The sequence below is a fragment of the Mya arenaria genome, chromosome 3 (assembly GCF_026914265.1).
Source record: "Mya arenaria isolate MELC-2E11 chromosome 3, ASM2691426v1".
Lineage (NCBI taxonomy): Eukaryota > Metazoa > Mollusca > Bivalvia > Myida > Myidae > Mya > Mya arenaria.
Window position 1 is genome coordinate 10,723,494 of NC_069124.1, and position 9,755 is coordinate 10,733,248.

Sequence of the window (9,755 nt, forward strand, 5' to 3'; positions counted from 1 at the left end):
GTATTGAAAAGAATCTTGTCAAACTCCGGGTTGTGTTGCGTTTAGTCTGAAATTGAATTGATTCAAGTTTTTCACTCTTTTTTGTCAAACATAATTGTGGACTCAGGCCAGTGGTGCAAATATCATCTAAGAGAAAAGTTCTATTAAGTTTTCACAAAAGCAGATACCGAACTCGCTTTATCTTTAATAATGTGATATTTATTAGATGTTAAACTGCAAGAAACAGTACATGTTGTTAACCGTAAGTGCACTTTATCAATTCAACCATACCATACATACTTCATATAAATGTTAATGGATTTTACTTGCAAGTTTCTGACCTTTTGTCGTTTACATTTATTGTAAATACTCAATATGTTAATTTTTGGGAACACCAAGCAAACATGGTGACAAAGACAATGTTATCCATCTTATTATCAAATGTACATAAGAGTCATTAAGACATTGTGTGAATATAGTCTAATCAATGTAATCATTTAAATTGTTTGTATATATATATGGGTGGTTTTCATAAAAAATGGTGCTTGCTCTATTGGAACTAACATTAAAAATTAAAAAAAGTTACTTACAACTTATGACTTAAAATATACAAATAAAAAATAGAGCTGCTAAAAACGCTCAGCTGTCTGTAGTGATATTTTTTGATAGGCAATCAGATTCATACTTTAAAGGCCGATTATGTTTTAAGGTTTAATAATTGAGAGAGAAAAGTGCGTAAATAGCGACGATAGAGTCTCAGATAATATCTGATGAAACCAGGAGGTCCACACGATGACTGTCCAACGGTATCACAAAATCGGCTTCTCATTCGCTATTTGCTAATTAGGTAGATACATTTGCGCGTAATTAAGTAATTAAGAAAGCCACATGATATACAAATTTGGTAGTGAACTTTTGGGTGCTAAATTTGGAATTTACTTTTTGTTGTGTTGCATGTTTGTTATTACGATAATAGAGTTGTTTTATCATACTGGGGGTTAGAAATGTCAAAATGGTTAAGTCAGTTATACAAACAATTCGAAGAGTTTACATTACCAAAACATACTAAGCCTTTAAAGGCCATGAACTTATTCATTCAATTTTATCTCCCGCCAGATGTAAACAAATAAACCTTTTTTGTTGGAAAGCAAGACAAGGGTCACTTTGGATAATCTAAGTTGCTTAGATTCTGCTGTACTTGTCTTAATGAAGGCAATATTTGTATATTTCATTTAATTCTAAAAAATATAATGTTATCATGTTACATTTTGCAATCGAGTTTTAACTGGTTTTGGGTAATGTTATTTTTATAAGAAACAAATCAGAATATTTTCTGTATACTCTCGGAGATATTTGTGCCGATGAAGTGTTAAAGTGGCTTGTATATAATAGTTCAAGTTAGGTTAGGAATCCTTTTCAATAATATAAGTAATTGAGTTAATGTATGGCCATGATTCAACTTAATAGTTGCATTTACATATAACAAACGTTTCCCTTTCACTCCTGGTATGTTGTCACTTAAACTTAAACTAGCACGTCTCCGGCAATAATAATGCAATAGGGTCGTGGCAGGACCTTTGTTCAATTCCTTAATTTATGTTTTAATGCTATTATACCGAAAATTTTGTGAGTGTCTTTCTTTTTTGGTAGTAATATTATTGTATTGTTTTATTACTACGTTATTATATTATAATACTTTTGTTACTATATATATATGTACATTTCACTATAGCAACTAGTTTGCACAAAATTGATTATCTTTTCTACCCGTGAGATTATCCTGGCACGTGAGTGGGATTATGGCATATTTGCCAGAGGTAGACGAGTACGTGCACCATGACGTCATTTTCACGAAATCCGTGAAACAAAATATTGATTATAAAGGATAAGACATGGTTGACAAAGATTTAAGCCCTCGGGAATCTATTCTTCCCACTGGGTCAATTATCAACCGAAAGCAACGGTCAACCATGTATTATTCAATAGATAATATGGACGCGTACTTGTATATTGCAATAGTATATAAATAGTAAATTAGTTTTTCGTCTTGGGCCGAGGACTTGACCCTCAATATCCGCCATTAGGCACATGGTCGTGTATACAAGACAGTTAAAGGAAAAAACGCATTCGGAACTCCTCGGCCTTTATTTATCGAAAACAACCTCGGGTGTATTTGGGCGGTTTACTTACTCAAAATGAGATACGTTTGAGTCCGGTGCAAGTAGATCTCGAAGTTATTTTATTTAGCAGTTTACTCTTGGGAATCTTAATTATGTTTGCAATAATACACTTCACTGGGTATCAATTTAAACTTAGATCAATAAAGACAACTCTAAAACACTACATTTAATTAATGATATAATAAAAAAATACAAACTACTTCCAATGATGTACCGTTGTTCAGCCGAGGTTGTTTTCGATAAAAATGGCCGAGGAGTTCCGAATGGATAAAACGATGATCTCAATCAAAGTTGCCCTTGAAATTTTGCTATCGCGCACTTTTGAACTAACTAGTGGTGGTGGTTTAGGTTGCTGATATAGCGGTACCGGTTGCGGGGACTTTATTATATTTTTATATCATTACTTACAGCGCAGAAGTGATATAACCCAATGCAATATTTTTCATATATAACTAGTGTAAAAACTGCAAATAAGGTAACCGCATCACAAAAAAAATGTATTCATACGCGCTGTCAAAAAACGTAAACAAACATCAAAAACAATGTTTCAAAATAAATCCTGTCGGTCTCAACAAAATCAGCACTACGATGAAACGAATGGTGAAGAAGGCTGGGCTTAATCCAAACAAACGACCCCTGATCACAGCGCCAGAAAAACCTCGTCCAGAAATTGAATCATGAATGAGAACAATGTTCCTGGGCCATATTAGGCAAATATCGCTGATAAAAGAATTGGGTTTTTTAAAGTTCTTTTTCTGTCATCTACTGATAGGTATTTGATATAATAACTTTACTAAAGGGATATACGATAAGAATGCATACTTTAAAATTGAGTCTGATATGTATTATTCCATTAAAACCATATATACACAATGTTTCGGATGATGGATTGTGTAATATGATGTACGATAAATATGACCAATCGAATAAGCCATACGTTTTTATAATGAGTACGATATCATTATAGTTACTCATTAGACAATTCAACCGTGCGGTTATGTACTAGCAAAATAGATAAAAAAAATATAGTGTCAATAGGTTATCTTAGGATACTTAGTGACTGGTAAATTGTGCTAGAGCATATATGCTGACATGTTAAAGGATTGTTTTATGTTGGTAGTTTTTGAAGTGGTTTAACCTTTCTGACTAAACTGTATTTTGATACGTATAATATGAAAATGATTTTTTTTTTTTGACGCGGTTTTTTTTTCAATTTCACGACTATGAAACTAACTATTATTCAGTTAGAATATCACGAATATTCAATTAATCTTACACTTGTTCGAAATCAATAGTTATTGTGAATTATATTTGTGTTCATTTGACGACTTCTGTATGTATTCATTGGTGTTTATCTGAAAAATAATATGTTTTTACAATCGCGCTAAAACATAGCATTATTGATACCATGTTATACTGAATGTTGGTTAAATGATATTGCAATTATGCTGATGCATAATTTCAAAAACAGAAAACATATCACTTTGAAAATTATCTGTCTGTCACGAAAATTATCATTTGCTCATAAGCTTGACAAAGCTATTTATTTCATGAGTTTTCTTCACTGGCAAATAAATATAAAATGCCACAATTATTTTTCAATCGTGTGTTTGGGAGACAACTGGTCTATTTCTAAGAAAGTATTACACTTTTTTTCAATCCTCAAATAATAAGTATTACGTTCTGTACTTTAAACACTAAAGGACTCGGCAATAAGCAAAAACGTATCTAAATATCTAGAGTCGAAAAGTTATGCTATAATATTTTCACAAGAAACCCATTCAACAAGTCAATCTTGGAATAGAATATGGACGGGTTTTAAATTTTTTTATAAAATAAATCTAATAAGCAAGGTGCCTTCCTTGTTCATAATCAAATGTTAAATGCTCAAATACTTATAATCTAGTAGCTGGTCGGCTAATTACCTTAAACATACACGTTAATAATAAAGATATTACTTTAGTTAATGTTTATAGGCCAAATGATGACGTAACAACGGTATTCGACAGATTAGAAATGTTTGTCGCTGACAATAATGAACAAAATATAATAATTGGAGGTGACTTCAACACTGTGCTTAACCCTTCCATTGACAAAAAGAATGGTAGGACGGATACAAATAAAAAATGTCAAAGAAACACTTAACAAAATAATATCTAATTATAATTTGATTGATATTTTGCGCGAAAACAATCCAAATTTACATCAATTTACTTGGCATTCTAATACAAAACCAGTCATATTCTATCGTCTGGATTATTTTCTCATTTCTGATTACTAACGCAATACAATAACTAAAAGTAGTATTAAACCAGGATTTAAAACAGAACATTCAACAGTAATACTAAATCTTAACACACATGAGCAAGTTAGAAGACCAGGTTACTTTAAAATCAACAACAGCATTACTAATGACACTGAATATCAACATCAGATAAAAAAAATGCAATAGGGGAAATTATAAAAAATAAATGATAACTGTAACCCAAATACACTATGGAAACTAATCAAAAGGGTCTATTAGAAACACTTCAATCAAGTATTCAACTAGCGCTGACAAAGAAAAAGTAAAAAAAAAAGAAAACGATTTAATCGGAAGAATCAATTTACTACAATAATACACACAATAAAGTAATAATGGCAATCAGATAGAAGAAATAAGTGTTCTTAAACAAGAATTAGATATAATAACTACAGAAAAAAAGTTAACGGAATGATATTAAGGTCAGAAGAACAACATGTAGAATATATTGAAAAGAAACAGTAACTATTTTGCTAGTCTTGAAAAACGCCATGAACAAAAACAATTATTAAACTTAAATCGAACCAAACCATATTAACAAACATAACATATATCTTAAATGAGCAACAAATTTTTATGAAAGTTTATAAAACAACAACAACTAACAGTGATACCATTTTGTTTTGATGTTCCTTCAACAAAATTAAACAATGAAGAGGAAATAAAATGGGAAGGTATACTTACTGAATCCGAGTGTACAGATTCTCTTAAAAAAATGAAACCAAATAAAAACCCTGGTTCAGATGGGTAAACAGTTGAAATTTATTATGGATTTTGGGTTATCTTAACAGAACATTTCGTTAAATCAACCAATTTCTCTTTCCGAAACCGATCGCTTACTGAATTACAAAAACAAGGTCTAAATTCCCTTTTACCTAAGCCAGGTATGGACCTCGAAATACTTTCAAATTGACGTCCAATTAGTCTACTTATCATTGATTATAAAATTGCAATTAATGCAATTGCAAACAGAATTTAAAAAAAAAATAACTACATTATTATCACCAAATCAAACTGGATTTATCAAGGGAAGGTATACTAGTATTAGTGAAAATATAAGGTTAATACAAGAAGTCATTTAACATCTAAATAACTCTTAAACAGACAGTGTTACTCGTATTCGTCGATTTTGAAAAAGCGTTTGATAACATTGATCACAATTTCATAAGTAAATGTTTAAATCATTTTAATTTTGGAGATGAACTTATTCAATGGATAAAACCGTTTTATACTGATATTAAAGGAATCATTCTAAATAATGGTCACCTTTCTAACAATTGTTCACAAGAACGAGGTGTACTACAAGGATGTCCATTGTCTTCCTTCATTTTTCTTTTATGTATCGAAATATTTTCAAATTATTTTTCATTGACTCTTGTCCTGAAATTGAAGGAATTAAAGTAAAAAAAACACGTAAATTAAAACAAACACTATTTACCGACGATGCTACATTTTTAAACAATGAAAGTGATTTATCATATAGAAAACTAATATATTCAATCCAGGAGTATGGTGCAACATCAGGCTTAAAAATCAATTGCTCAAAAACGTTAGTACTCCAAGTAGGCAGCTTTAAAAAAAGAAAATACATTTCAGTGAAAGAAGTCGATTCACATGGACGTCCCGATCAGCGAAATCTCTAGGAAGTACATTTTCAAACGATATTTCATCATTTTCCACCAATTATATTACTAGTATACAAAAATACAGGAGTTCAAAAAATGTCTTAAACAGTGGTAAAACGGAACATTAGCCTTGCTATGAAAGGTCTCTGTCATTAAAACGTTCGCACTTCCTAAATTAGTGTTTCCATTTACTGTGCTACCAAATCCTCCAGGTATACTAACAGAAGAAATAATAAAATGTATTTTTGCCTTCTTATGGGATAACAAACCGGATAAAATAAAGCGAGAACAATTATATCATACCCGAGAAAATGGTTGATTGAACCTTCAAAATTTAAAAATATTTCTACATTCCATAAAAGCAAGCTGGATTAAACGATTTATCGAAGGAAATTATCATGGTAAATGGAAAACATTCTTTTCTAATATATAAGATAAAAAATGAAGGAACATTCCTTTTGAAAGTAGTCTGGATGAAAATGATATAAAGGGTATATGTTGTCATAACGTATTTATTCATGACATCCTTAAATCTTGTAACATATTTAAACCAAAACAAGAACAAGTTGATATCAGAAAAGTCGTCATATGGAACAACTCAGAAATTAAATGTAATAATAAGACTATATATTATAAAGTATGGCATAAGAAGGAAATATTGTACCTAGAACACATATTTGACTTCAGGGAAAAGAAATACTACTCATTTTATAATATGCAATTTTTATACCAAATTCCTTATGGTGATTATTTAATATATCAGCAACTCATCCTCAGTATACAACACTACATGAAATCAAATCTTCAGTCTTCAGATATCACAATTCCGGCTGAATATACATCAATCCTTGAAAAAATACCAAAAATAACTTGTTGGAACTTAAGCATAAACAGAAGTGTGAAAGCTCTGTAAATAAGGTTTTAGTCTATAAAGAAATTTACACAATGCCATACATTGCAACAATTGATACATGTATGCGGGTTTTTCAATTTGAGCTTATAAACAGAATCATACCTACAAACGAATATTTACTCAAATGTAAATTATGTAACACTAGCTTAAATGTGTTCTAGCAATATAGAAACTATAAATCACTTATTCTGGGAGTGCCATATCATACAAGACCTATGGAATAAGCTAAAATCCTAACTCCAAACAAAAGGTATATTTATTGAACTCAACCTGGTTAACGTTCTATTTGGAATAAATGAAAGTCGTAAATATAGCAGTATTACCTTCATTATTTACTTATGAAATATTACATATTTTGTTCAAAATACCGACCAGTGATTCCAAACTTTCCTAATTTTAAAAACTACTTGCAAATACGCATTCAAATCGATCGTGAAAAAGCTATCATGAAAAACAAACTTAATGTCCATATACATAAATGGGCACTATTTTCATAAAGCATTTAACTTAGAATACCAGTTTGTCCCTCAAAAAACTTCTCTTTTTTTCAATTTGTCTTAGTATTTTTATTTTTTATTTTTTAAATTTGAAAACCCTCAAAAAAGTATAACAATTCAATATTGTACATAACTTTGTTGTTGTTTTTTTTCATTATAAACTCTACAACATTTTTTTGAAACTATCTAGTATGTATTTACTATAGTTCTGTATTGATATGGTTTTGTCGATAAGTGAATAAAACAAGAGGGCCATGATTGCCCTAAAACGTTCACCTAAGCAAAGGGCCACAACTCTGTGATAAAGCATTAATAAAAATGTTGCAATTCAAACACATGTTTACTGATGATGATGCCTTGTTTTAAATTGTAAAGGGTCATGTCATGAAGCTACCTGTAAAGCTTCATTGAATTTGGCCTTGTAGTTTCAGAGATTTTTTTTCAAGCAAAACAGTCAGACGGCCATTTTGTTGTTGTTTCTATTGTTGTTTTAGTTGATCAATCGTGACCCCTTGTTGTATTTTTGTAGAGGGTCAACCAAGAAAGCTTCCAATAAAATTAAATTGAATTTGGACTGGTAGTTTCAGAGGAGATGGGGTTTTTAAAGCAAAATAGGAAGTTGGCCATTTTGTTCTTGTTGCTGTTGTTGTTGCTGTTGATCAATCGTGACCCTTGTTTATTTTGTAGAGGGTCACCCAAGGAAGCTTCCTGTAACGTTTCATTAAATGTGGACTGGTAGTTCCAGAGGAGATGTTATTTTCTTAAATCAAAACAGGAAGTCAGCCATTTTGTTGTCGTTGCTATTGATCAATCGTAACCCCTTGTTTAATTTTTGTAGAGGGTTACCCAATGAAGCTTCCTGTAAAGTTTTATTGAATTTGGCAAGGTAGTTTTAGAGGAGAAGTTTTTTAAGCAATTGTTGACGGGCGGACTGACTGACGACGGACAAAGACCGATCACAATAGAATAAAAAAAAAGATTATGCAAATATCGAGACACAAGAACATTGCATCTTTAAACAACCATAGCCACATAAATCCAAATCAACACAAGGAAATATCCAACATCCTGTACTACAGTGAAAATACATGCAAGTGCTCAGTCTATTTACACAGTTCGCCAGCAATGCTCAAGTTCACAAAGTCAATGATTCCAAAAGAAATCTCACTTTTTCTGTTGGTTATTACAACATTTTGGTGCTCCAATTCACGGTGGTAAAACTCATTGAGCATATCCATCAAAATGACAAAATCCATGATGTAATCCAACAACTACAAAGCGAATTCGCACTACTGTGACGCTGACTAACGGTCTTTTCAAACTTTAACCGCCAAATGACATGTACACACTCGCGTGATCACTAATGACGTCACGCAGTTATGAAATTGTTCTTATTATTGATTTGATTAATCTAATGGGTTGAAATATGTATTCATTTTTTTTAAGTGAAACCTTTGAAAATCGGTTGATAATTGAGACAAGAATGTTTTGTATTGTGAATAAGATGTTTTAATGTCGGACTATTTTCTTTCATGCGGATGAGGCATAATAATAACACTAAATGTATATTCTTCGCTCTAGGACACGAGAATGTGTATTGAAGAAGCTTTGACCTAGATTCCGATCGTAATTGAGTTATGTTATAAATAGAATCTCAAATTCGTGATTATTTTGTATCAAATTTATCAAACTCGTAATCTAAAAAGCATAAAAACTCGGGAAACCTCGTTTTTATCGTTTTAAAATGAACTCGTTTAATAAATTTGATACAAAATAAACACTCATTTGAGATCCTCTTTTTATACTCTTTGTCTACACATGCAAACACAATATTCAGAGTAGTGTACATATAACTTATATATGGGGCACAATATATGTTTTAACATAATTTATATGCGAAAAAGCAATAAACATGTTATTCAAACGACTTTAATGATCAAGACAAAAACAACATATGATTTTTGTACTGATGAATAGATACGCAATAGCGTTTTTCACGCATTTAAAATGGGGAAAATGTGGGCATGTAACTATTATTTGAAGAAAAGAAATACTTTTCTTTTGTGAATCTATCAAGTATAAAGTAAAGCTTACATACACATAACGTCACCGGGTTTTGTGTTTTGCTCGCAGTGTATTGTATTTTTTGCAATCTCAATTTACGGAGTCATGCTAAACTTTAAGTAAGTATATATAGACATCAAAGTATTCCTAATTGTCACTGTTGCACCTGTCGTGTTCGAGTTACGGACTGATAAT